General features: G+C 32.7%; 1 pseudogene; it reads left to right on the top strand.

Moving 5' to 3' along the window:
- Nucleotides 1-10,222: 10,222 nt before the first annotated feature.
- Nucleotides 10,223-13,204, top strand: LOC149565376 (ATP-dependent zinc metalloprotease FTSH 2, chloroplastic-like; annotated as a pseudogene).
- Nucleotides 13,205-26,811: the final 13,607 nt, after the last annotated feature.

Below are 26,811 nucleotides of genomic sequence, written 5' to 3' on the forward strand. Positions count from 1 at the left end.
ATTACCATCTCTCTCGTAGAGCTCTCTTCTCCACTAAAGAAAAAATGTACAAATGATTTGAAAATGACCCTTTGGGCCCTTATATAGCTTTTGACATAATTTTTCAAAGTGCTCTAATTTGCACAAAAATTACCCCCCAGCTAATTTGATCGTTCTGGATCCATTTCTGAGATTGAATTCAAAATTTGACACACCTAAGCAGCTAAAAAATGCATTTCAAAATTTTGGGACCGACGCGATCGAATGCTTGTGTAGTCCAAATTTTGTTGATACTTTGTGAATCTTTGAATCTTCTTAACTCAAATTTCTTCAAAATTTCAAACTTTATTCAAGAAAAAGTGAACTCTGGTCAAATCTGGTAAACTTTTGGTCAAACTTGGTCTTCTCGACCTCAAAATGATGTCGAATTAACTCCAAATTTTCTTTTAATCATTCTACTCTCTTCTATATTCTGTTGATTCTTCAATTTCTTCTGTATCTCTATTTATACTACTTTACATCATATTTCTAGTGTGTCATCTCTTGATTTCACTCCCGAGGGGGCAAGATGATTACATCATTGAATCTAAACTTTGAATCAACTTGAATCTTCATTGCTCAAGCCATCTTATTCCCATCTTATGTCCATATCACTTGGGGCATCTCATCACTAGGGGCATTTTGTTCCCCTCTATCTAGTATCATCTTTTTATCAGCAAATCATAGCTTATAGCAATTCTTGTTAGAGTTCAATGGACAGGTATCAGGACAGTCTAAACCCTGACTCTTGAGGATCAAGCCTTTTTCTAAGGATGGTTCTATGACTCATGATTAGATCTTACTATCAGCTCAGGTATCTAGGTGTTCTATCTGGATCCTTAAAGGTTAGGCTTCGTTCTTGGGAAAACCTTTTAAATGCTTATCAATTCAAGTATCTAGGTGTTCTATTTGGATCCTTAAAGATTAGGCTTCATTTTGGAGAAAACCTTTTAAATTCTTATCAATTTAGGTATCTAGGTGTTCTACTTGGATTCCTTAAGATTAAACTTTGTTTTGGAAATAATCTTTAAAATCTTATCAATTGGTCTCTATATCATCAGTTTCGAAACCAATCTATTTTTTTGATCTTTGCATCATCCTTTCTGATTTTCTTTGAGTTGAATGTGTTGCTCACACATTCATTCAAAGAGGGGCAAAATGTAATACCCCAAAATTGGCTCATTGCCATGATCACCAATTTTAGTCTATTTTCAATCAATTCTAAAGTCCTATTCTACTAGGAAACTCTTATTTTGATTTTTGCTACTTGACGTAAGTGTCAAATGCAGAAAACCCTAAATCTACATTAATCAGACTACCTATTTAATTCCTAAGTATTGACTCGAATTAGTCACATTAAACCTATTTGATTAATATTTAATTTAATTTGAAGTGTTTGTAATTTAATTTAATTAAATTATATCCTAAGACTAATGTACTAAGGGATCTAAAATATTTAATTTAATAATTATGTTCACTTTAATTAATTAAGTGAGATTGTTCAATTAAACAAAAAAGGCATTTATAAGGTCATATCTCACTTTATTAAATTAAATAATATCTTCAAAAATCTTCTCTTCAGTTTTAAAATGGAAACTCTGAGTCTGAGTGAACTATCTCTTGAATTAGTATCAATTTAGTTAACTTGTTCTCACACTCATGAAAAGTTCAGTTAACTACTCATCACACTCAGATGTGAAAAAATTAACTTCACCTGCACAAGGAAGTTTCCATTTTAATTGACTCTTCTTTCTAATATTAACAATTTGTTCAAATTAATCCTGACCGTTGATCAATTCCTGGATTCTATTTAAGGGGCTCGGAATCCCCCATTACAGAGGTTAAATTTTGATGATATTAAATTATTGTCGAACTGAATGCTTATTTTCATAGCTCTCATACGTGCTTTTTCTTAGTATTTTAATGGCATCTAGATTAATAATGCATACATCTAGCTTAGTTTCTTTTATTTTTTAATAGAATAAATTGTATACCATATAGATTACTTTCACATTCATACTTTGCATAAACCCTTCATCCTAGAAAGGTCTAGTTGTCTGCATCTCGTTTTGAGAGCACATAGGAAAAATCCTTCTAGTTAGAAGGCAACAGGTCGCATTGTTGGACCTTTTGGATGAATTATCCCATGTTCATTCCAGGACAAACCCGCATACAATGACCATGTTGAAGTGTAGGTGAAAGATTTGAGGCCTCATTTTCACGTATACACCCAATAATATACATACACCCAACATCTCCATTTTTACATCTATAATCATGTAATAACTCGGCCAAAAATGTTATAGAGCTCTTGAATAATCAATTCAGAAAATATAGTAAATTATATCTTACTTCTACGAGTATTTTCAACTAGTTTCCAAAGGCATCATCCTTGAGACTTCCATGGAACACTTGAGGGAATTGAATAAAACTGCATTCTTTCTCTAATTTACATTCAAGAAAAAAACATATAGCATGTTATATAACTCTGCAATCACTAACATGCATATCACTATCCATATTTAGTGTGAATGGAGCATTTGTCATCAATTTTGAGACTCTTTCCTGAAAACCCAACACCACATCAGATCAATAAAAATCATGTTAATAAATAGTATATATTCAATACCATCAAAACCTATCATAGTTGACAGTACAATATTATATATTTGATGTTATTCTTCAAAGTTGACATTACTATTAAAATTTCCAAACAATTATTCATAAAGTTTTTCAATCACAATTTATACTAGAAACTTTGTAAATAAGTTCTAGAAAGATATATAACAAAAATCTACTAACCATGACATTCATAGTGCTAACCTTATAATGATGGCTAATCTTGGGGTGTTTCTCTCTAGCAATATATATCAAGTGGGTCACAATATCAGCTTTATTGTCATGAGCCATTTTGTTTTCATGAATAACCTATACATATAAAGAATTAATAGTGTGAAATATTCATCCTCTAGAGAAGCTCTGACTATCTTGATTAAATTTTATACTGCAAAAAAATAATAAACAATCATTTTAACTTCATACTCTCCCTATTAAATGTACTATACTTGTATGGTTTCTAACATCCAAGCTTCTATACACAAAACCACCAATACTATGATGAGAAGTAAAATCAAGTGGAATTAGTTCTTCTTCCAATGTTCTACTTATCCTTTTCTTGAAACCTTCATACTCATCCTACAAAATATCATTTAACAATGTTAAGGAGGCATGTTGATTTAATAACATGGGAACTGTTGATTTCTATATTTTAATCACATCATCATAACCTTCATATCTTTCTATTCTCGAAAAAAATCAAGATCAAATGACTCATTTTCTTTGGAGAAATACATGAAGGGTGCCCTATTCTTTATTTTGAACTTTCTGTAGAATGGTACCCATTTTTTGGAAAAGCTCAAAGAATCTATAAGAGAGTAGAAAGTGATTGGAGATGCACCATCATCTAAGATACAACAACCAATTTTTTCTACCAGATAATCAAGTGCAAGAATAGAATGAATTGTATTGGCAGTTATCAATGTGGGCTCCTTGAATGGATCTACTGTAGTGATGATAACATCCACAACAAGAAGCTTGGAAACAATTTCTCCACTATATCTACAAGATAAAAACATAACACAACACCCAAGTTTTTATAGTGTTTCAAATATTAATAAACATATAGGACCTTCACTCATTGAGAATAAACATATAGGACCTTCACTCATAGAGAAATAAACATATAAGACCTCCACTTTTTATGATAATAAAACAAATGTGTAAATGAACAACGTTTATTTCTAGCTCTTTGCAAGCCTCTCTAGGTATGTATTATACCCATCAAACTTCCATGCCACATTGTGATAGAGCAGCCACATGAAAGAAAACCAAAGCTCACATGCAAAAGATATCATCCAAAAATTCTAAGAATATGTAGAAAATGTTTTGGCTCTCAAAGTCACAAGGAAAGGGAAGGAGATAATCAATGATCTCATAATTCACATAGGATAATGAGGAAGATGAAAAACATTTGAAGTATGGAATTGAAGTTTAGAGATTAATCAAGATAATTCCTTGAGGGATGGTTGGATGAATCAATCCTCCCTCATGCTCAAATTCTGCCCCATGAAGAAGAGGACCAAGGAAGAAAAGGGAGATGTTTTGAGAGATCAAAAGATAAAAACATGTCTTCAATTCACTGTATAAACAAGTCAATCTTGTTGTAGGAGGAATAAAATAATTTTATTGGCTTAAATAGGTCAAGTCAGCCTTCATAGGGACAGACACATCATCAAGGTATTCATTGTCTATATTAAGGACACATGAATTCATTTTAACATAAAAAAATATGTTTAAACTCTATTAATTAGCAGTGACTCCTCTTGTTAGCAAAAATTTCTCTTCATCTAAGGCAACGTTCTTCTCCCAAAATTGCAATGAACTCATCCTAAAAGAGAAATAATCTATCATAAGATGAAGTGAAATATCTAAAGAGCGGGGAAGTAGGGGGGGGGGGGAGGGGGGGAGAGGGGAAATTTTTTTAAAAGGGCCAATTTAGACGACAACAGGCATGTCTCTTAAAAAATTAGAGATAAGGAGGGCAAGAAAACAAAAATCTAGGTATGTTATATTGTAGAATTCATTAATTTTCCTGATTCAGAAAAGTTCCATTTCAAAATTTGCAAGAGGTAAATATGGGATCACTAGATTTTCATTTTGAGTTATAGTTTTCTTTTGGAAAATACTTAGACTATCTTAAAGAAGGAAAGCTAGGAAGTTATAGATAGAATTCTAATCCATTTAAGCATTTGGAAAGAGCGTAGTAGGCCTATGGTCAAGGCAAAGTTTAGGATGTTGCAAATATAAAGTTAAATGTGGAGTTTGAGAAGGCTGAAATGGAACAATTAGAAGGGATAGGGTTGTGGTGCTCCCAAAATGAGGCAAGTGGTAAAGTTGTTGAAGCTAAAAGATAGAGTGCCTAATCTTCTCTAGAGATTCATACCTATATCATAGAGTATCATCCCATAATTATAGACCTACAATGAATTAAATTCATTAATTAATGAAGGTATGTTAGTTTGAGCTTCACTTGGTTTTGAGAATACTTTAATATTCTCTGCTTAACAAGGCCAACCATGTGAAGGTGGAATCTCATCTGGCCTTAAACCCCCTACCCCTAACATCAATCTAAATTCCCCATTAGCATGTAATTACATACTTCATTCATTCATCCATCCATTTATGAACTATAACATTCAATCAATACAATCAGATAACATTCATTAATATGATATAAAATTCATTAATACGCAATACCAATCAAGTCTTCCTTAACACATAACAGTATTCATCAACATGAAATAAAAATCAATATTAATAAGCAACATTCATAGATAATTACTTAAAACAAGGTTCTTTTATTATCTAACTAAGTTTATCAAACAAGGTTTATCAAAGAGTATTTTTTTTAAATCGTTTCTTCTTTTTATTTTTCTCAACTTTCTTAAGGTAAAGGCTGATAGGAGCATCAATATCTTCCTCATTCTCCTCCTCTTGTGTCACATGTAATGTTAAATTATGATGCCTCCTCTTGTTTTGAGGAGCACGGGGCTACTACACTAAAGAGGGCTCTGTTGCAACAATAAGTAAATGGGTTAAATTGGCATACTCTTTTTCTTTTCTTTTTTTTACTATCACAAGTATTCCCATTTACTTGTTGCAATAACAAGTAAATGGGTTAAATTGACATACTCTTTTTTTTTTTCTTTTTTACTATCACAAGTATTTCATTAACTAATACAACATAACATGCATTTTACTGTTGCAAGTATTTCTTTAACCAGTAGAACATAACCAGTGAGATTGAGAGAATCCAAGGGAGGATGGGTAACATAAAGATATGGAAGTTAATGTTGCCAATCAAACTTTTAAAGTGATAAAAGCTTGGCACAAGCCAATTTAGAGGAATCATAAATGGGGGGCTTTGTAGCACATTTTATGGGCAATTTTTTGGGTGATTGATAATTAGTATTACTATTGCTTTACTGAGGAAGGAGGCAAGTACATTTTTTGTGTGAAAAACTAGTGTTCGGCTCACAGTGCTTGGAGAACATAGAGTTTTTGTTCTTCTTTCTAAAACATAATGGTAGGGGAGAGGTATCCAAGAGAGCTAGAGGGAGAAGTAGAAGAGGAGATTCAAGGTGTGGGAGAAGTTGAGGGAAGGTAGAATCTCATCCTTCATTGAAAAACTTCATGGTTGGGATCCAAAGATAACTAACCTTATGGTTAAGTCTTGGAAAGATGGGAAGGTGAAGATTGATAGTATTGAATTCTACGTTAATGAATTGGTCATCACCAAGGTCATTGAATCTCTTAATTAGGGCATAAAATTCTATAGGGGTAAGAAAATATCCCTAAATGTGGTGAAAGACTTTGCAAAGAATGCTAAGGAGATGAAGGAATTAGTGAAGATTGTGCCTATTATGAACCTGTATCAATTAAGAAATTGTGGAGGTTTGTCTTAAGGGCGATTATATCCTACATCATGCTTGATACAAGGTTTGACAGGATTTGAACTCACCATCTCATTATCCTAAACCACTTCAAGTATGGAAAAAAATTCTTCATCCCCTTCTACCTATTTTTCTCTAGAAATAAGAGTATCATGGATTTTAAGAAGAAAGAATATGCTAATCTTTCCTTTCATGAGGGTTTGTTATTACTCATATATGAGCATTTTAAAGCTCAGACCTGTAGAAGGATTATTTCCCAAAAGATAGAATCTTCAAAGGAAATAAAGAGGTCTTACCTCCCTTCAAATATGGAGAATAGTGTAAGTCTGCACTCAGATGATGAAGAGGAGGTGGCTAAAATCATGAAGGATATGGGTAGGAAGAAGAAAAAGAAGTCTAGGAAAGGAACATAGAGAAGGATAAAGCAAGAGGAAAACTCAAAGAAGGATTATAATGATGAGGAAGAGGGGATGGACATGGATAAGGAGGGAAATGTGAAAGAGGTGGGAACCAGTAAGGCTCAGGTTAGTAGGAAGGATGACAAACCAGTCAAAAGGAGAAGGGGTGGTGAGAAGAAAGCTGAGAAGGCACTTGGTAAGGGTAAGGAGATCAATATCGAAGCTCAAGAAGAGAGAAAAGAGGAAGATGGTTTGGATAAAACCACTGTAACTCTTGATGCAAAGGGAAGGAAAACTACATTGAGGAACTTCCATTCTAGCATTGTGAAAATGGGTCTGGTTAGTGAGCATATCCACCTAGACGTTTTGGAGGGAAGGGATGGCAAAATTTAGTTGGAGGAGCTCATAGACCTGGCTTTGGTGACTCTAAGTGATAACACAAGGGAAATGGGGATGAACCTCCTAATAAATGCCCATAATAGTTTGGTGGATAATTTTTGGTCCATGAAATGAATTTTCCATCAAATTGAAGAGATTAAGTTCAGGATGTAGGGGCAAGAAAGTCCTGAAGGGGGGATGAGAATGTCATAATTAGCAAGCTAGATGCAAGGGTTTCTAAGATCGCAAAAAGAGTGGAAAGGATGGAGAGATCTCTCCATAGCTTAGCTAACTAGAGCCTCAACATTATAAAAGGTCTTAATGATAATATCATTCAGCTCCACTTGATGATGGAGGAAAGCAAAAAGGGCAAGGAGGAAATGGACAACGAAGAAACTAGGGTAGATGATTAAGATGAATCTCTGTAGGTTGAGAGCCCAAGCAAAAGAAGGAGATCATAAAAGAGGAAGAGGGAAGAGGAGGTATCTCTAGATGATAGTCAATTGAAGACTGATGAGGCTGAGGCCATGGGATAACTGGAGCTCAAGAATGTAGAGCTAGTCAAAGAAATGGTGCCCTGATTGGTGCTCTCAATTTTTGTTTGTACCCTAGCTTTTGGCTATTTGTATTTTGTCTACTTCTGATGGTCAGGTATGGCCTATTGTTTTTTTTGTTTCTTTGATGCTAGACTTAAACTTTTAGTAGTATTTTGTTATTAACTAGTGGGTTTCAAGAACCCTTGTAAAAAACCTATTTTACTTAATCAAAAACATGCATTTGTCTTACTTGATAATGCCACATTATGTACAATAACATTTTGATCTGTCGTCACCTTAACATGTTGAACACTTCAAACATGCTCCACTTGTTCACCATGCTCTAAAATATTCAAAAAAAGGTTACACATCAAATTACAATTAAAGATGTTAAATTCTATTCATAATTGCATAATTAATTTACAATAGAAAAGTAATACCTCCACCACTATGATGCACATCATGACCTTCATCACACACAGGTTCTATGATAGGATTTGAAGGCTGTAGTGAAATGTTATGCACATTGTTATGCAGTCAATTTATGTTGGAAACTAACACCAAAAAAGAAATTTCTCAACTATTCAATTTGATTTACTTTTTATTTGACCAATTTACTTATGTCTCATCTGGTGCATTAGATTCTTGGGTGTGGCTTTCAGATTCTTGGTGTAGGTGTGCAATCATAACTTTATAGCCTTCCTTCAAGGAATTTTTTTACCTTCATCTATGGGCTCTACATTGAATTTTGTGCCCTATATTTTTTTCTTTATATCGTCAGTTTTGCATGTATGATTTGATTAAACAAAATTGTTTGCAACATTATATTAAAAAATATATATGAAATTCCATTGTTGCTACTTACAAGTTGAGAATCAAGATTCATATAGCCACTAGCGCCAAGTTTGTGTTGGCCAACCTTTTTTAGTCTTGCTTCTATAGATTTTGATGTGTCTTGTAGTCTATGAAAAGTTTGAAACATGTCAGATTATATATTTACAAAGATCACTAAGTAGTGCATGATTACATTCTACTTAATGCTATCATGGCATACCTTATTTTGCCCTTTTCTAGTTCAATTCCTTTACCATGTATCCTTTTCTCTTTTGCATCTTCTATTATTTTATTCCACTCCATCGGTGGAATCACACGAGGGTGCTTGTACTTTGGGTAGATAAGGGGGAAGAACAAATGACTAGATGGGAAGAAAACCCCCATGGGAGCATCTTTAGAGAAAAATGATGCCATCAATAAAATCAATTCTTAAGAAGTATTGAGCTTCACCTACTTTCTTACAAAGAGTGAGCAGATCATTTAATTGGGAAATAAAATAAAGTGGGTTATATAGATTCATCTGATGAAGTACATATAATGATTGCTGACCTTAACACTATGCAAAATGAACTCCAACTATCTTCTAAACTTTATGATGTCAAAGGTTCTCAATTGAAATAATTTACATCACATAAAAGAGAAACTAAGGTTTGTTGAATGCTAGAGTTTTTTGTCGAAAGAGGAGATATTAAGGCTTTATCTACAATCATGTAATACCAAAATTATAATTGATCTCTAGACAAATTGTTTTGAAGTCCAAATGTTTGATGCAGAACTTGAGATGATGATTACATTAAATACAAGTTTTCAAAATCAATTTGACATATTGATAAGCATTTAAAAAGATCTTCCCTTCATAACTATTTTAGTCCATCATGTTAATAATGTGGGTAAATGTCCAATATGCACTGATGATTTTGTATTGGGAGAGGAGGCAGTTGAGATGCCTTGTCATCCAAGCAATATATTCCATTCTCATTATATTCAACCAAGGGATTAGAGGTCCTTCCTATAAGCTACTCTATGAAAATGCCCCTGATATTGTTAAAATGGTTATAAAGGAGAGTTCTAAGTCATCACTATTTGGACAAAATACAACTCCTTGAGTTATTCACAATATCATCAATGGGGGAAAATTCATAGTTGATTTATTCTATACTTAAATTTAATTTGTTGGAATCAATTATGCATATTTTATTGATGTTTAAATCACACTTAGTGATCCATCGTGAACATGATATTAACATATGTTTAATGAGGGACAAGTTATTTTGAAAAATAGGGCAAGTCTTTTACGTTCCTTTATTGTTGCATTTAGAAATGTGCACATCTTTTTAGATGAGTGGATTTGAATTTAATTCTCAATAAAGAACTCTTCAATGAAATGAGGAATTCAGATTTTTATGTCTAGACGATCATTTTCTAGAAAGATAGGATTCCTTAAAAAATGCAGTTTTTCCAACAAAATTCAATACTATCAAAATAGTTGAGAAGCCAGAGATGATGATGCCAATGCTAAAAATGATCTACCTATCACTTGCAGGTCACTCTTGATGTTCCTGATATAAATGGTTGCAAAGCCATTCTCAAGGTTCATGCAAGCAACAAGAAGCTCGACAAAGATGTCTTATTTGATGTTGTTTCCATGAGAGCACTTGGGTTTAGTGGTGCTAATCTTGCAAACCTCTTAAATGAAGCATCAATTATTGTTGGAAGATGAGGCAAACAATACATATCAAGTAAGGAAATAGATGATGCAATAGAAATGATTATGGTTGGTATGGAGGGAACATCAATGGCTAATGGAAAGAGTAAGAGTTTGATGCCTTACCATGAAGTTGGACATGCAATTTTTTTGTAAGTACACAAAACTAAACATATATTGGTACTTTATTGTATGCTTTTATGGAGACCCTTCACATATGTATATGAGCAATGTTAGTATGCTAATAGAAACCAAATTTAAATAAAGCTTCTACAAACTAAACAAAATTCATAAACTTCAAGATAGACTAAGATGAGCTCTCAATTGAAAATATGAGCCATTAATGGGCTCTCTCAATGAGAAGCTCTCTTGTTGAGTAGCTTTGTCTAAATAGATAGGATGTATGCTCAATATGCTTCCAAAGGCTTCAATGGATGATTGTGGATTTTTGGTGTGGATAGATGGCTTTAGTATGGATTTGGATCTCAAAATAGCATTATAACTTTACTTCATGGATTGTGTTAAAATGGCTTGGGAGAGGATTCCTTAAATAGGCAAAGGGCTTGAGGGATCAAGGGCTAGGATGCAAGGATGGGAAAAAGCTCATGGAGGGCTTAGATTGCATGAGAGGAGAGCACATGGATTGTGCTTCCTTACAACCAATCAAGGAGTGACACATGTCACATGGTGAGAGGATGGAGGAAAGGGGAAGGATGAGTCAACAAAGGAGGCTCAAGGGATAAAATCTTCATAAAGACCCTCATAATGACTTGTAAGAGCAATAAAAGGGCTTGTAAGAGTCATTTATGACGTAGTGGACTTCATAAAGTTTTATGGTTGAGATATTTTGAGGGTGATGAGAGCAATTTCGACTTGGACTTGATTAGGAAGGTTCTAAGCTTGCTTAGGCTTGTGCAAATGATTAGAGGATGGATTAGGATGGTTTAGGATTAGCTTAAGGATAGGCAAGTGGATGGCATTTAATGAGGGTGGGTGAAGGAAGAGATATTTGTTAACTTTGGCTTGGGTTAGTAAGTTTTAACCCATGTTTAGGGAATGTGACAAGGTTAGGAGGGGATTAGGATTAGGTTTAAAGACATCTTCTAGAAGAGTCTAGATTTTGGATGAGGATAAAGACTTTCTAGAATAGTCTAGAATTTCCTAGGATGAGGATGAAGACTTTCTAGAAGAGTCTAGAACTTCTTAGGGTGAGGATAAATTAGATTTTTAGGAAATAAATAAAGTTTTATTTATTTCAAGGGTTTGGGTTGAGGAGATATTTATTAAAACTTTTTTAATAAACATGAGTATTAATATTTAATTTTAATTAAATATTTTGAGTTGGGATTAGGGGTAGGAAATGATGGGATTAGCCTTTAATCAAAATTAAAGGAGGATTAGAAGATTTTGGAAGAGGTTAGTGGTCATAAGAAAATTGGCCAAGTTTTGGGCAAAAAATAAATTTTTTATTTATTTTAGGATTTTTGGTCAATTTATTAATTAAATAATTAATAAATAAGGAAATAATGTTTAAATAAGATTTAAACATTTTTGGGAGGGATTCCTTAATTAAATATTTTTAATTAAGATAAAGGGATTTAATGGCATAAAAATAAATTAATTAATTAATTAAATAATTAATTAATAAATGATGATGTCATCAGAGATTTTTTTTCAGAAAATAAAATTATTATTTTCTAAAGGATTTTTTAGGTGTCTACAGGACATGCAATTTGTTTGTAAGTACACAAAACTAAACATATATTGGTACTTTATTGTATGCTTTTATGGAGACCCTTCACATATGTATGGACCACAAGTTGGAAGTTTGATTTGAAATAATATATGATATCAATGTGTGTTTTAGAGGCAACTAAATCTTGTTTTGGTAATTGTTACAAGATCAACATGATGACCCCTAGACATGATCCAATTCAAAAATTTACTCATGTAGCTCGAGGACAAGCACATAGTATTACATGGTTTTTTCCCGGAGATGACCCGAGTCTTATTACCAAGCAACAAGTCTTTGCTCAATGTGTGGGGGCTCTTGGTGGAAAAGTTGTAGAAGAAGTCATATTTGGTGAACCTGAGGTCACATCAGGTGCAACCAATGACTTGCAGTAGGCAACACAAATGGCGATATAGGTACTTTTCTCTAAGTGAAGATTGCAAAGATTTTCCAAATGCACATAAAATATGGAGCTAAAATTTGTTAATCATTAAGTCTAGAACTGATTTTTTTTAAATATGAAATTATATCTATCTATCGATATGTATGTACACATATACACAACTTCTGAATATTTTGTTTCTCGTTGCATTGTCATTAGGATTTTGTTTCTTGTTTCTCATTTTTGGTAACGTAGGTCAACTCTAATTTTAGCCTTTCTATTTGAAATTGCTATAAGTGACGCATCAAATGGGCAACTTAGTATGTTTTTCAATAACTTGCAGATGGTTATGAGGTCTAGAATATCTAAAATTGGTCCATGGGCTTTATTGGACCCTGTTGTCCAAAGTGGTAATATTGTTTTACACATGATTGTAAGGAATTCCATGTCAAAGAAGCTAGCAAAAGAATTTGATAGAGTAGAGAGAGGCATTTTAGATAATGCATATGAGATAGCTAAGAGTCACATTAGGAGTAACCAAGTAGAAATGGATAAGATTGTGGAGATCTTATTAGAAAAAAAGACACTTTCAGGGGATGAGTTCAGGGCCATCTTATCTGAGTTTACAAAGATCCTAGTTAGTGGCAAGGATGTACAGGTTGCTCCTCAACTAGCATCAGCTTCATGGATATGGCTAAGAAGATTCTAAGAATATAGTGTAAAGTTATACAATGAAATGGCATGCAAGAACCCTTACATTTTCTAGATATGTAGAGAGATTTTGTGTCTCTTGTTAGACATGTCTGTTATTATGTACAGTATCTATAGAGTTTGTTAAAATAAAAACATAAATGTTATTATATGCGATTTGCAAAGAGTTTTAGCTCTATAATAAGTAATGAAGTACAAATATAATCCATGAAACACTCTAGCATTTCATGTAACTTATTTTGATTAGCTACTTTTCTTCCCAAAGTTGGGGCCTTTCCCAGCTAACAACACAACTTAGATTTCTTATAGGCATGAGACTGGGAAAACTTAGGATTAAAGTAATATTTCCTTGAGTATTATGTGGTCATTTCATTGAATATTTAGACCATTAATTATCTATTATCCCATTTTTTATTGGTTATAGCTATTGATTATATAAAATGATGGGTTGATCATCTTCCTTCTTTTCTTCCCTATGGGCCATTACATATTCACTTTTTTTTTTGAAACTTTTAGTTGGAAATAAATAATTGATTCTTTAAAAAGACTCTCTCTTCTTTATCTAAGAGGTTCCTTTATTATCAAAAAATTCCATCTCGGATCTAAACCTCATATAAATAAATGAGAATTTGGATCATTTAAATAACATTTCTTCATAGGATAACGAGAATAGGAAAAATTAAAATCACTTTCTATTCTTTCAATTTTGTGTTGCATACCTCTTACAGATTTTTTCTTCTGCTAAACAATTCTTTTGTTGGGAAATCAACCAGGTGCTCTTGGACTAATGAATGCCAACTGGAAGAACTACCTAGCTGGGCCTATCATTCAATAGGAGATCCCTTCTTGTGGCTTTTTGTAGGGGGATTACCTGTTGCTAGTGGGGAGAGATCTTTGGTTCATTAGGGGTTTATGCTCCTCAATGGAGATCCCAATAAGAATAGCTTACTTGTGGAACCCTTTGTTTGGTATCTGCTGGAAGCATGAATCGTATCCAATTGATGACATACCTCCCATGAGATAAACCCAAAATTCTCAGCTCCAATAGCTCCTGTAATCCTAAAATCCTCAACTCCAATAGGTCCAATAGTGCCATGAAGACAAAATAAAAAACAAACAAACTTTTCGCTATTTTCTTATTTGAACCCAAGTTGGTCAAAATTTTGACCAAATTGGGAAACCCTAAGTTGGTCAAAATTTTGACCAACTCAATCATAAAAACAAAAAAATGTATGGACAAGTCTCTTCATATGTTGGTCAAAAAATTAGGTCAAAATTTGACCTACAATGTACTAGTGCTAGGAGTCATGCAAAGAGATAACCAACAACTATGCACATGTCCACCAAGAGTGAATTATCCTCCATTGTACATGTATGTATGTACAACAATGACAAGATAAGAATACAACTGTATAGCTCATAAAGAGATGTAATAGACAACATGTGCTCAAATAAGATGCAAACTACTATATTGTCAACATGAAAACTTGTATGAATATGAAAACTCCTAGATATCTGCATGACAACTAATATGAATATGCATTAACCTAAGTAAAATTTAGTAAAGTTTAAATACTAAATACTTATTTACACCAACACCCCTCCTTAAGTACAACTTAGGGGAATGCACTTAAACTCACAAAAGCTAGATAATAATGAAAGATGGGTCCCAACTACTAGGCCATGTTAGGTACCCATATACAAATTGCAAGTGCAAAAAAGATGCAATGAAATCTCTCATAAAGTAAAGAAAAAGGGAAAATCACATGGGAAAAACCCCCCTCCAAAAAGAGAGATAAGTAAAATAAGAGAGAGGAAGACCTCATGTGAGGGAAAGATCCCCCCCCCCCCCCCCCCCACACCCCATAAGAAACAAAAAGAGGAAGAGAGACCAAGTAGCCCCCCCTCAATGTAGAATGTATGCCTATGGTAGATGTTCTAGTTTGGATGTAGAAACTAGGCCATGAGTGTAGAATAACATTCCTTCCCTTAGGAAGAAACAAAACCAAAGGTGTTATAATAAAGCCTCTCCCATCTATAGGAAGAAACCACAAAATGTATGGAATCTCTAAAATCTACTCAAGTGTCCCCATGTCAATACTGAAAAGTGCCTTCTCCAAATCATGTGTATTATGCAACTCTACTGAAAATGATGACTCGGGATCAACTAAGGATGAATGTAGAATATGTATCAAAGACTCAAGTGTGTTCTTTGAAGAGGAAGAGCCATCCTCCACCTATTTTATCAAAGTACCCACCATCATATCAACTTCAAAATAATGATCAAGTAGAGAATGAAGATAAGGGTCAGAGTGTTCCCTCGCAACAACTAAAGAAGGATCATCTTCACCAAAGAAAATATGAATGCCATCAATAGTGTCTCCCAAATCTTCAACATAGGACTCGATAAATAAACCTACAATATTTTTCAAGAAGTCATCCAATGAGTTGTAATTGGAAGACAAGGAATGTCTTGCTACACTAAATCATCAAAATCATCATCATCATTATCAACTAGATTATCTGGTATTGGAGGAATATCTAGACCTCCAAAATATTCCCAAATAATATTCCAAAATATGTATGGGCACCTAAGATCCTTGATTTTGTAGAAGAATGGATGAAATGAATCATCAATAATGAAAATCATAAGAATCACTTCTACAATATGATGATTCTTCAACATCCAAGTGTGTTTCTCCCAATATGTTTTGGGTTCAAGTACACGACCATAAATATTAGGCAATCGATTAACCCATCTACAATGTGTGATGATGCCTTTTGTCCATAATGCATAATTATCCCCAGTAAAATCTATGACAAAAAGATGTGTTGTTGGCATGATTACATCAATAATTCACCCCCCAAAATACAATGAGAGAATGAAAGCCCCCAAAATAGATAAATTTGGCACTTTATATATAGTGCAAGTACAATTGTCACATGTCAGTATAAACCAAAGTTGACTCCTGATTTTGATGACTACATCAAAAAATATGAAGCAATTAGGACACAAGATCTCTAAAAGATCTAATCAATAACAAGTGCAAAAATTGGCCAAAAATGACCAAATGTTGCAAGTACTATGTCTACTAATAATTTTTCCAAGTTGACACTAGATTTGGAAAGAAGATTAAAAAAAAATGCACTTTAAAAAAAATAGTACTTGAGAATGTGTCTATATAAGCTCGAATGAAGCCTCTCAAGTTGTAAAAAAAGAGATTTGCGATTTTCAAAAAACTTTAGGAATAGAGATCACAAAAAACCTATGTAGTTAGTAATTATTTATTCTGAATCACTACCATCATACATCAAATATTCAAATGACTCTATATTTCACCTTAGATGTTTGATTTTGATGAAATAAGAACCAATTTAGGGGATTTTAGACCTTCTAAATGTGATGCCAATATCTAATTTGAACTAGAAAGCTCCAATCTTTAATTGAAAAAAAAAAATATCTCCAATGGATAAGCAATGAATGCTCCTTTGGCTTTGATACTATGTAAGAATCCACCTCAAGCTCTGATACCATGTAAGAATCTTCCTAAGGAAAAGAATGAAATTTCTAAGATCTAGAAGCACAAAAGATGATAGCACAAGAGAGACAAGAGGTGATCAAATGGGAATCTCAATAATGATCAAATGATAATGAGTTTTTAGATAAATTGGATGAATAAAATATAGAAGTGCCTAGTATATAAACGCAAAAAAGATGACTAGGAGTCATGCAAAGAGATAAGCAAAAACTAAGTACATGTCCACTAATAGTGGATTATCCTACATTGTGCATAAATGTACATACAAAAATGAGTGGATAAGAATACAAATGTGTAGCTTATAAAGAGATGTAGCAAGCAACATATGCTCAAATAAGATGGAAACTATTGTGTTGTCAATATGAAAACTCATATGAATATGTAAACTCCTAGGTGCCTACATGAAAAATAATATGAATATGCATTAACCTAAGTAAACTTGAGTAAAGTGTAAATTGTAAATACTTATTTACACCAACATGATGCTTAGATGCTCTTGAAAATTTTCCTACAGTTTAAAATATCATGAAATCCTTATTGATGCTTGATAGTGGATATTGAAATGAAGAGAGGTAGGATGTTTATGTACCTCGCACACATTTTGGGACCCAAAATGAATCCAAGTCAACCAAAAGACCAAATTACTCACTAAAAATAGAGCAACAAAGTTAATTTAAATTTGGGGATAAAACTCAGGGACTAGGATACCTAGGTGTCTTAGTCCAAAATTTAAATGGAGAGCTAGGGATAGAAAAAATATGTTAGTATTTGGCATGATATTGTTATTAGATAAATTATCATTTATGGAAACTTAATAATAAGAAGATAAGTGATAGAGGAAGATTAAGTAATGGAAGCAAGCAACATGGTCAATGGCACTTAGTCACAACCATTATTGTAAGGAAAAGTGACAAGTAATATAGGCCTATAATAGGAAGCATAGTCAAATGATTCATAGAATCGATGAGATCGAAGAAAAATCAATACTGATTAAAGAGTGTGAATAACGTAATAGTTGGAAGGTTGAAGCAAGATAGGTAAACATGATTGGAGAAGGAATCTCAGTAGGTCAAACACATTTTGACTTATCTTGGGAATCAACAAGGTGATCTAATGATGATCAAAGGAAAAGATTGAAAGTGTGGCAAGGATATAGAGATACATTAAGAGAAAAAGGTACAATTTTGACAAGAAAGAAAATTGAATGAAAGGATGGGATTAAGAAAAAAAATGAGTTAAGCATCAAAAGGAATGAGTATAGGTAAAGAAAGGATGATCAATGAAAGTAAAAGAGAGAGAGAAAGAATAGGGGAGTGAGCAAGTGGTGCACATAGAGTAACAAGTGAAGACAAAGACAAAGAGGTGAACACATTTGCAGAAGAAAAGATTGAGTAGAAAAAATATAGAAACAATAAAATAGAAAGTATCTAATAGGCAAGGAGTACCAAACACATGCTAATCAACTCTGGATATCTTGGTTGTTTTAGGTCCAGGGAACAATTTTGTTGCTTCAAATGATTCTTTATAGGTTATACTATATATTATATTAGCCTTATGTATCTTATAGTCTTTGTAGACATCTAGTGCATTCATTTTTGCAAATGCACTGAGATAAAGTGCCATTTTCCATCTGTATTTTCCATTTCAATTATTTTGCCTAGTTTTTCCTTTTGATTCAAGTAGTGACATCTGAGGAAAATCATACAAATTACTATATTCCTAGGATTTGTCATATCTTGTACCGCACTAATTTGATTAAAGTGCCATGTGTTAGGACTTAACCATAGATAGAAATAACAATTACGTGCAAATATAAACAATATCATAAAATAATAGATCACACAGAAGAGAACACAAGACACCGAGATTTAATGTGATTCACCTAAACCCTGGGCTACGTCCACCAAATAGTGAGTCCAATATTATTATGATCCAGTGATTACAACCTAATTACAATCCATAATCCCTTAAAACTCAATACTGTCGCAAGAAGCAATTTTTGCATCACACCTTATGGAAAAATCCCTAACCCTAAGCTCTTTTATACAAGTATTTTTGTTGCTTTAGGGTTATAGTTAATTACAATATGTCGGCCCAAAATTATCAATACAATATTAGCAATAAAATAGGGCTTGATAAAATTGGGCCCAAAAATTACGAAGTATGCACAGTACTTCCTTGATCAGTCACCACAAACTAACACCATGGGGAGTTGTTGTTTGGCCTTTGTTTGTCATCTTCCTTTATCAATGAGTTTTCCTTCCATGAAATCATCCTCATGACATGTCTGAGATTGATCAGATCAATGCATACATATGTATTCTTTTATGCATCTTGATTAGGGTTCCTTGACCTGCAGTTCTTTGCCTCACTTTTCTAGTTGCATATCACCTCACCCTTGTCTGCATTAGGGGGGTTTCTTATGTTGGTTCTTATGCTTACTTGGTTTGATGGAGTGAGCTATATATTTAGTATTTGTTCCTATGTACTAGGCAAATGCAGTGGATGGGTACCTATGCATTTCTATGAGATGGATAATTTATCATATAGATATTAGAATTACAATAGGAAATGTAAACTTTCGAGAGGGGGGGGGGGGGGGGGGGGGGGTGAATCAGTAGCTTAAACTTGGGCTTACAAAACTTTCATCACACATCCATCTCATACATTCAATGAGTAAATTGAAATAACATGTAAAGCATATACATCTAAATCATGTAAACACATAAGCAATCATACACATATGACACTAGATATGATTACCCAGAAACCCTCCAATGAGAAGGTAAAACTGGGGTGGGGATGACACCCACAAATCTTCACTACTACAGTAATAAAGTGTATCCAATGAAGGTTACAATATTTTCACCATGAAACATGATCTCCCTGTGAAAGGTTTTCCCTGTTAAAGGCTTACAAAGACTATTAGGTCTCACCTTGTTAGAGGATTTTAACACCTTGTTAGAAGTGTGCCTTGCTAAAGGACTTTAACTCACAATTAAATAAGCACCCTGTTAAAGGATTTCATATAGCCTGTTAGGACTACACTATTAAGAGATTTTGACTAAAATCACTTGGTAGAATGTCTCAGCTTTGATCATGTAGTTAACACTTGCTTGCTTGATAGCAGATCACCTCTAAACAATGTCTTCTTAATCCTTCTCGATCAGATTTCTCTTTGTTGTATCCTTTTCTCTATCCTCTATTTTTCTCTAACTAATTCTGCAATGTACTTTCACTTCATATCTTCTAAGCCACCATGAATACTTTGTTTGTGCATGCAAACTTCTCTCTTCGCTCCTTCAACCATCATAGAGAGTTTAGGGTTTTTCCTCCTTAAGAAGACTTAGTGAATTAGGGTTAGGTATGAATCTATGGTTGAGATTTATCCATTTTGCCACTTAATCCTTCCCATTTCCTGATTGCTACATGTAATTGCATAGGGAATCCAACTTGAGATTTGTCCTTATCTCCAAAATATTGAAATTCAAACTTAAGTCAGCTTAAAAATGGTTTACAAAGTTTTTTATTCCTTTACAAATAATTATGTCAAAACTGTCTTACTCGACATTTAAAGTCTCTGATGCTCGACATACACTAATCTTTTTGTTGTGACTCAACACCTGTATTGCTTGGCCTCCACTATTTACTCAACTCCCGTGTCACTCGACATATACCATCTACTTCGCACTTGAGTGACTCAGCATATGAGTGGCTTGGCACTCACTATGACTTGACATGGTCTATATACATGTTGTGCTCAACATGTACTACTAGTTCAACATGAATTAAGTAAATAACTTAAGTGTGTTGACACTCACTTGTCAAAATCAATCTGAGATCAACAATAGACACTTTTCCTTTAGTTCCTACTTTGACTGCAACTTTCCATGTTTGATTGATCAGTTCTTCATGCTTTAATATTTTATGTCATCTTTATTTTTAAGTTCAATTGTTTTCCTTTATGTGCCTCTTGATTCAAGTAGTGTCTTCTGAGAGCACTCATGTAGATTATAGTTTTCTCTACCTAGTCAAGTTCTATTTCACTGGAGGTTCTTCATATTTGTAGTTATTGCAGCTTCTTCATATTTTAATGATGTTCTTCATGATCATCCTTTTGTTCCTATTTTAATACCCCTCCTTTGCTATTATTGTAAACTTAATTGTTAAAGTTCTATATGACTCCTATAGACATGTTAGCCCTTATTTGATATTTGAAATGCAATAATTTGATATGTTGAATAATTGATTACGTCAAGTTATAAAAATTTCCTCTTGGTAGTGGTGATGCTTTAATTTCTCTTAGTTAAAGAAATTACTTTTATGATGACTCCATATGGTGTGTCTTAGAAAGATGTTTAGTATGTCCTCGTGATGATGAGATATTCATGTTAGAATATGATGTTATTTATGTTTAAGATTTACTATTATATTTACGCCATACTTGCATGTGTATAGTGTGTGTGTCTATTTTACATTTACGTTTGGCATGTCTGATATGGTTCAGGGAGGGAGTCATAGTCACCTGCTAGTCAAGATCTACATGATGCACCACTCCTCACCATTGTATGTTTAGCTTACATATATATATGCACATATACATACTCATATTTTATACATATTTGTAGGTATTGGACAGCGACTTCCTTGAATTGCCACAATGAGCGTGCCCTATCACAATAACTCAATGGTAAGAATGAAGAAATAATGTTCAAATCCAATCTCAACCATAGCCTAATTACTTGTCCTAAGAAGAAGGACATGTATATGACTTTTCACCCTTTTTAAACCCATGAGTTTATCTTTGTCTATGTTGTTTACTTTTGAGTTTAGTCAGCTTTGGTAATGTTATTTTTTTGTGGATTTGGCTATGTGATTTATTTGGTAAATGATTTAATTATAATATTGAAAATTATTAAATATTATTTAATTATAAAGAAAATATTAAAATAAGAGAATATTTAATAAATTAAAAACTAATTAAATATATGCTTTGATTTAAAAACTTAGTTTAGAAGTCTAATTTAAAAAATTGGTTAAAAAGAAATTAGAATATGGTGATATTTAATTAAATATGTGCTTCAATTTAAAAGATTCAATTTAAGAAGTTGGATAAAAAGAGAATTAAAAGATTAATGATTTAATATTGTTTTATTATAAATATTTAATTACTAAATAAATTAGAGTTGCATTTAAATAATGAGTTTTAATTATTATTATTAATTTAAATAATAAACAATGCTTTAAATAGTGCTTGCATAGATTAATAAAGTTGAGGAAAAGAAAAGAAAATAATATTTTAATTTAAAAGTTCATTAAGTGTGCATGAAATGATTAAATAATAAAATTTTATTTTAAGGAAAGGTCTTTGCATGTTTGAAAATCGTAAACCCTAGGTAGAGTTAAACTCTTTATTAAGAGATTCAAACTCGTTTATGAGTTTTGGGGAGCAAAATTTGGAATTGGATCAAAAAAATTGTTAAAAGTTTTAGAAGGTTTGAATTTGCATGCATTCACGAGTTGTCTCAAATTTTAGTTGTGGTTTTGAGGTAGGGTTTGAAAACCCATTATAGAATTTTATTGAAAGATCTGTCTAATTTGTGTCTTTTTGGGTGCTTGCATAATGCTTATTAATTTATTATATTAATTTTTGGATAAAGAATTATGTTGTAGATTTTAAAAAGGAAAACTTATTAATGAAAACTTGACTGAAGAAAATTGTAGAAAATTATTATGATTGTATTATTTTAAAATCATTTCTAGTATAAGGGAAATTTGATTATAGAAAATTGGAAGAAAACAACAGATTGAACAACTAAGGTTTCAACTTTAAATTTGTCATTAAAACCATGTGATTATCATGAATTTTCTAAGTAAAGATAAATATTCTTCTTATATCTAAAATAATTTGGTTGCAAAATTTATTGAAAAAGTAAAAGATTAATTGAGAAAAACATATGTTGTAACTAAACTTATGCATGCATGTGAAAATAAATATACTAAAGATAGAAAACTAAGTATAGCATGGTTGTATAAATTGAGAGATCAAAGACATACAAAAATATTAATTGTATGTTTATTTTTATTTTATAAAAATATAATATAATTTTTAGATTTTAAAAAAAAGTTTTTTATTGATTAATTATTAATTTCAGAAATTTAAAAAAAGGTAAAAATTATTTTTTTAAAAATTAAATTAAAAAATATTATTTATTTATTTTGAAAATAAAATAAATAAATACTATTTATTTTCTTATAAGTGAGTTTTTAATATCAATTACTTTTAAAAGTCTTAGTCAGATATAACTTATTATATATTTATTAATACAAGCAGAGTTACAAATGAACAAATATATAATTGTGATTTAGTTATATTTTAAGAGAAGCTATAGTGGAGTTCACTATATAATCATCTAGTTATGAATATTTAATATTATGAAAGAAAATGTAGATAATTAAAATAAGAATTTCAAGTTTAGATATCTCTAGTTGCATTGTGAATTAAAGGAAAAGTAAATATTAATATTGGACTTAAATAGAACTCAAATTAATATTTTAGAAATGAAATTGATATTAATATTTAATCTAATAATATACATTTATGTTATTAATTAGATCATTCATGATTTAAAATTATTTAAATTAATAACATGATAATATTGTATGATATTTTATATGCACAAAGAGATTTGGCATTTAAATACTTATTGATTTAAATAAGTATATTAGCATAACAATTTATACTAACACATATATTCTTACTTTATTTTTAAACACATCGTTATGACCCAAACTAAAAAAGAGAAAATGATGTAATTTAATCATATGGCTTAAAACTATGTGTTTTCTTAAATATTCTATTTATAGTCTTGTGATGTTTATTTTCATGGTGATTTTTCTTTGTGGGTTGTTTAGTTGGCCAAGTTATGATGTGCACTAGAGGCATTTTTAAGATTTCTTTTATGATTATTTGACTAGATGTCATGACGTATTTTATGATTCAAATTGACTTTTATTTTTATGAGATATCTTTTGATAAGAATTTATGAGAACTTGGGTTTTGAGAACCAATCATATTTTCAGGTTGCTTGTTAAGGAACTAAACTCGATCAACATTACTTTTGTGGTATGAGACACAATTATGGTTTGTGAGTTTTGGGAAGTTAGTCTAGGTGCATGTCTATGGGAGTGGCTTGCAATGGGGGTCGGGGCCCAAAGTGGTTGTCAGGGTAACTCATTGTAAGTTGTGTAACAACTGATAACATAGTAATTAAAATAAGGTCCTCCCCTATGCCTTGAGATTTATAGATTTTTTCTCATCCATGCCTTGAGTGATTGTATAGGTTGAGGATGAGAATGGGATGATGCCTTGAGAGGTATGACTGGTTTTCTCATCTTCATGAGAGGGTATTATTTTGATTCCTCATAGAATCACTAGGGGGTCGGGATCCTGAGAGACTACTAGGATAGCCTTAGAGTTGGCTCATGTGCTAACACTCCATAGTATGTAGCAGGAGTCTCCTTCACATTTTCTTTATATTTTTCTCTAGTGGTGTATTTATTGGTGGTGTACTTGTTGGATATTACTTTTGATGGTGTATTAATTGTGAGTTATTATTTATTAATTTGATGTCACTTATCGTTGATAGTTAACTTTTATTAATTAATGTCAGTAATTCATTGGTGGTGTTTTTATTATTGGAGTAACTAATTGGTTGTTTACTTTTATTGATGACAATTGTTATCTGTTGGTTATTGTGCTTGTGACACTTGACATTGACTTGGAGATGGTTGTGTTGGGACTAAAAATTGCATGGTCAATTTTGAGAACCATTGAAAAAATCAAGCCCTTAAACGCTTTTAAAGTGCATTTGTACCCGACTTCCCATTTGAGGCCTAAGAGGTGTTCAATGCTTCTGGCACCTTTCATTTAGCATGCCTAAGTGTTTTATAATGATAAATTGACATTTTGAACCTTCCCGTGAAGTCTTATTTTGAGCTAGTGTTAATTTTGTATTTTCACCTAAGTGTCAGACAGCGACAGGAGGCTATGTTTGCTATTGAATATCTTGTACCCAGAAATGTGTCATGACCCATCACTTGGGGAGTGTTTGGTGTCCATATCCAAGAACCCATGTTTCAGATTTTGAGTCGTTTCAAGTTTGTTTGACTAGGTTTTGAATCCCTCAAAGTTGGTCAGTTATCAATGTCATGCTGATATGAAATATTCAAAATTCTGGGAGGCCCTATTTGGCGTGTTGTAACTTTTGACTAGTTGATCGAAATGTTAAAATTCTTGTTGTATTTCATTGTAAGCATCAGAGACTTGTTATGTTTCTAGTTTCAACTCATGATGAATCCGTTTGATGATTTTTCAAACGTGATTCCAAATGCAATTTCTATCTTTTTATTGCTATCAGTATTTGCAGATTGTTTGGTAGCCCTGTTTGTGATGTCATAACTTGAAACCCGTGATTGGTTGGATTGAATGGATTGTATCACTGTATTGTCCTCTGAAAATACTACAAGTGTGCTAGTTTTCAAATCTTGACAAATTCGTTTGCACACTTTTCTAGGGTCATTCCATTTGTAAAAATTGTTATCTTGTCATTGTTTCCTGTCCTGCAAATCCAGATAGCCAACTTCAGATGTTTGCCAAATTCGACCTGTGATTCATCATGAGCTAAAACTGTAGAATCATAATTTCCTCATGGCAAAGTACCAGTGTCCCAGTTTTTAGAACCTCAAGTGCCTATTTGCCCAATTTCTCGAGCCAATTCTGAACCCAATTTATTACTGTCTAACATGTTTTCTTGTAGGTAATTCTGAGAGTGCAACTTTGACAGCGCATATCTTTTAACCCCGAATTCATCATGAGACGAGATCTGACAGGGTGCAAGAATGCGGAGCAAAGATTCAGTGTGTTCAATTTCAGAGCTTGATCAGGTGATTTGGTCAGTTTTAAAGGCCAGTCAACGAACCTCCTGACGCAAAATTGACAATTTGCAAGAAAGTGATAAAATGAGTTTTAGTTGATGGTTCAGTGATCAAACTTGGTTTAAATCAATATTAGGTGATGAATGGATCAATTTTCCAGTTCAGTCATTCGAAAATAAATTTTTTTTAGGGCCGGACCCAATTTGGACCCCGGCTAAATTCATCAAAGGCAAGAGATCATCTAAATGTTGATTAAGATGAGTCCAATGTTCAAGCCTTCCACAGACTCTAGACCTCTCAAGCTTTAATAAATTGTACCTCCATTTCAATAACATATGGGCTTCTCCATCTTATCAAAGGGCAATTGAAGGTGTGAATGCAATATCTACAGGGAAGTTTGTAAGCTTGTCTGAGCAAGCATTGGTGGATTGTGATTCAACCAACTATGGATGTGAAGAAGGCTCTATGGATTATGCATTCGAGTGGATCATTAAAATCAAGGCCATTAAGCGGTTGGAAATAGTTAATACAGGTGTCATTTCTTATTAAGCTTTATAAAACAAGACACTTGAAGACAACCACGTGGTAGAGAGAGAGAGAGAGAGACAATAAGCTCCATAATAGAGATGCCTCCCCAATCTAGAGAACCCATAAACAGGAGGTAATCCATAGGGTAGACCCATGAGGTCAAAAAGAGCAATCAACATTTAGAAGCTCACACATTGAGTAAATAAGCATACCAGTTAAAAGATGAAGTACACGTGCATCATAGGCAGGCATGTTAAGAGTTTAAAGCTATCCCTTGGAAAGAAGCTGATTCAAAAGAGATCCAAGCAGCATGCATATAAAAAAATGATAGAAGACTCATGTTTCAAAGACCACGCATGGGAGTTGTAATAGGTAAATGGGTAGTGAAAAGCATTACCAAAAGCCAAGACAAGCCGTGACAAATACAAAAACGCAGTCAACACCATCAAACATGTTTTCATTTAAAATTTTATATTTGTTTGATAGCTATCCATGCAAAGGCAACAACAATCCATAGCTCATAAGGCCCAACAAGCATTAGAAAATGGAACTCACATTTTTTAAAAACATGCCTAAAACATGCAGAATCCGCAGGAGAGTT

This window comes from Cupressus sempervirens, chromosome 3, assembly GCF_028749045.1.
Source record: "Cupressus sempervirens isolate cs-2001-9-10 chromosome 3, ASM2874904v1, whole genome shotgun sequence".
Taxonomy (NCBI): Eukaryota; Viridiplantae; Streptophyta; class Pinopsida; order Cupressales; family Cupressaceae; genus Cupressus; species Cupressus sempervirens.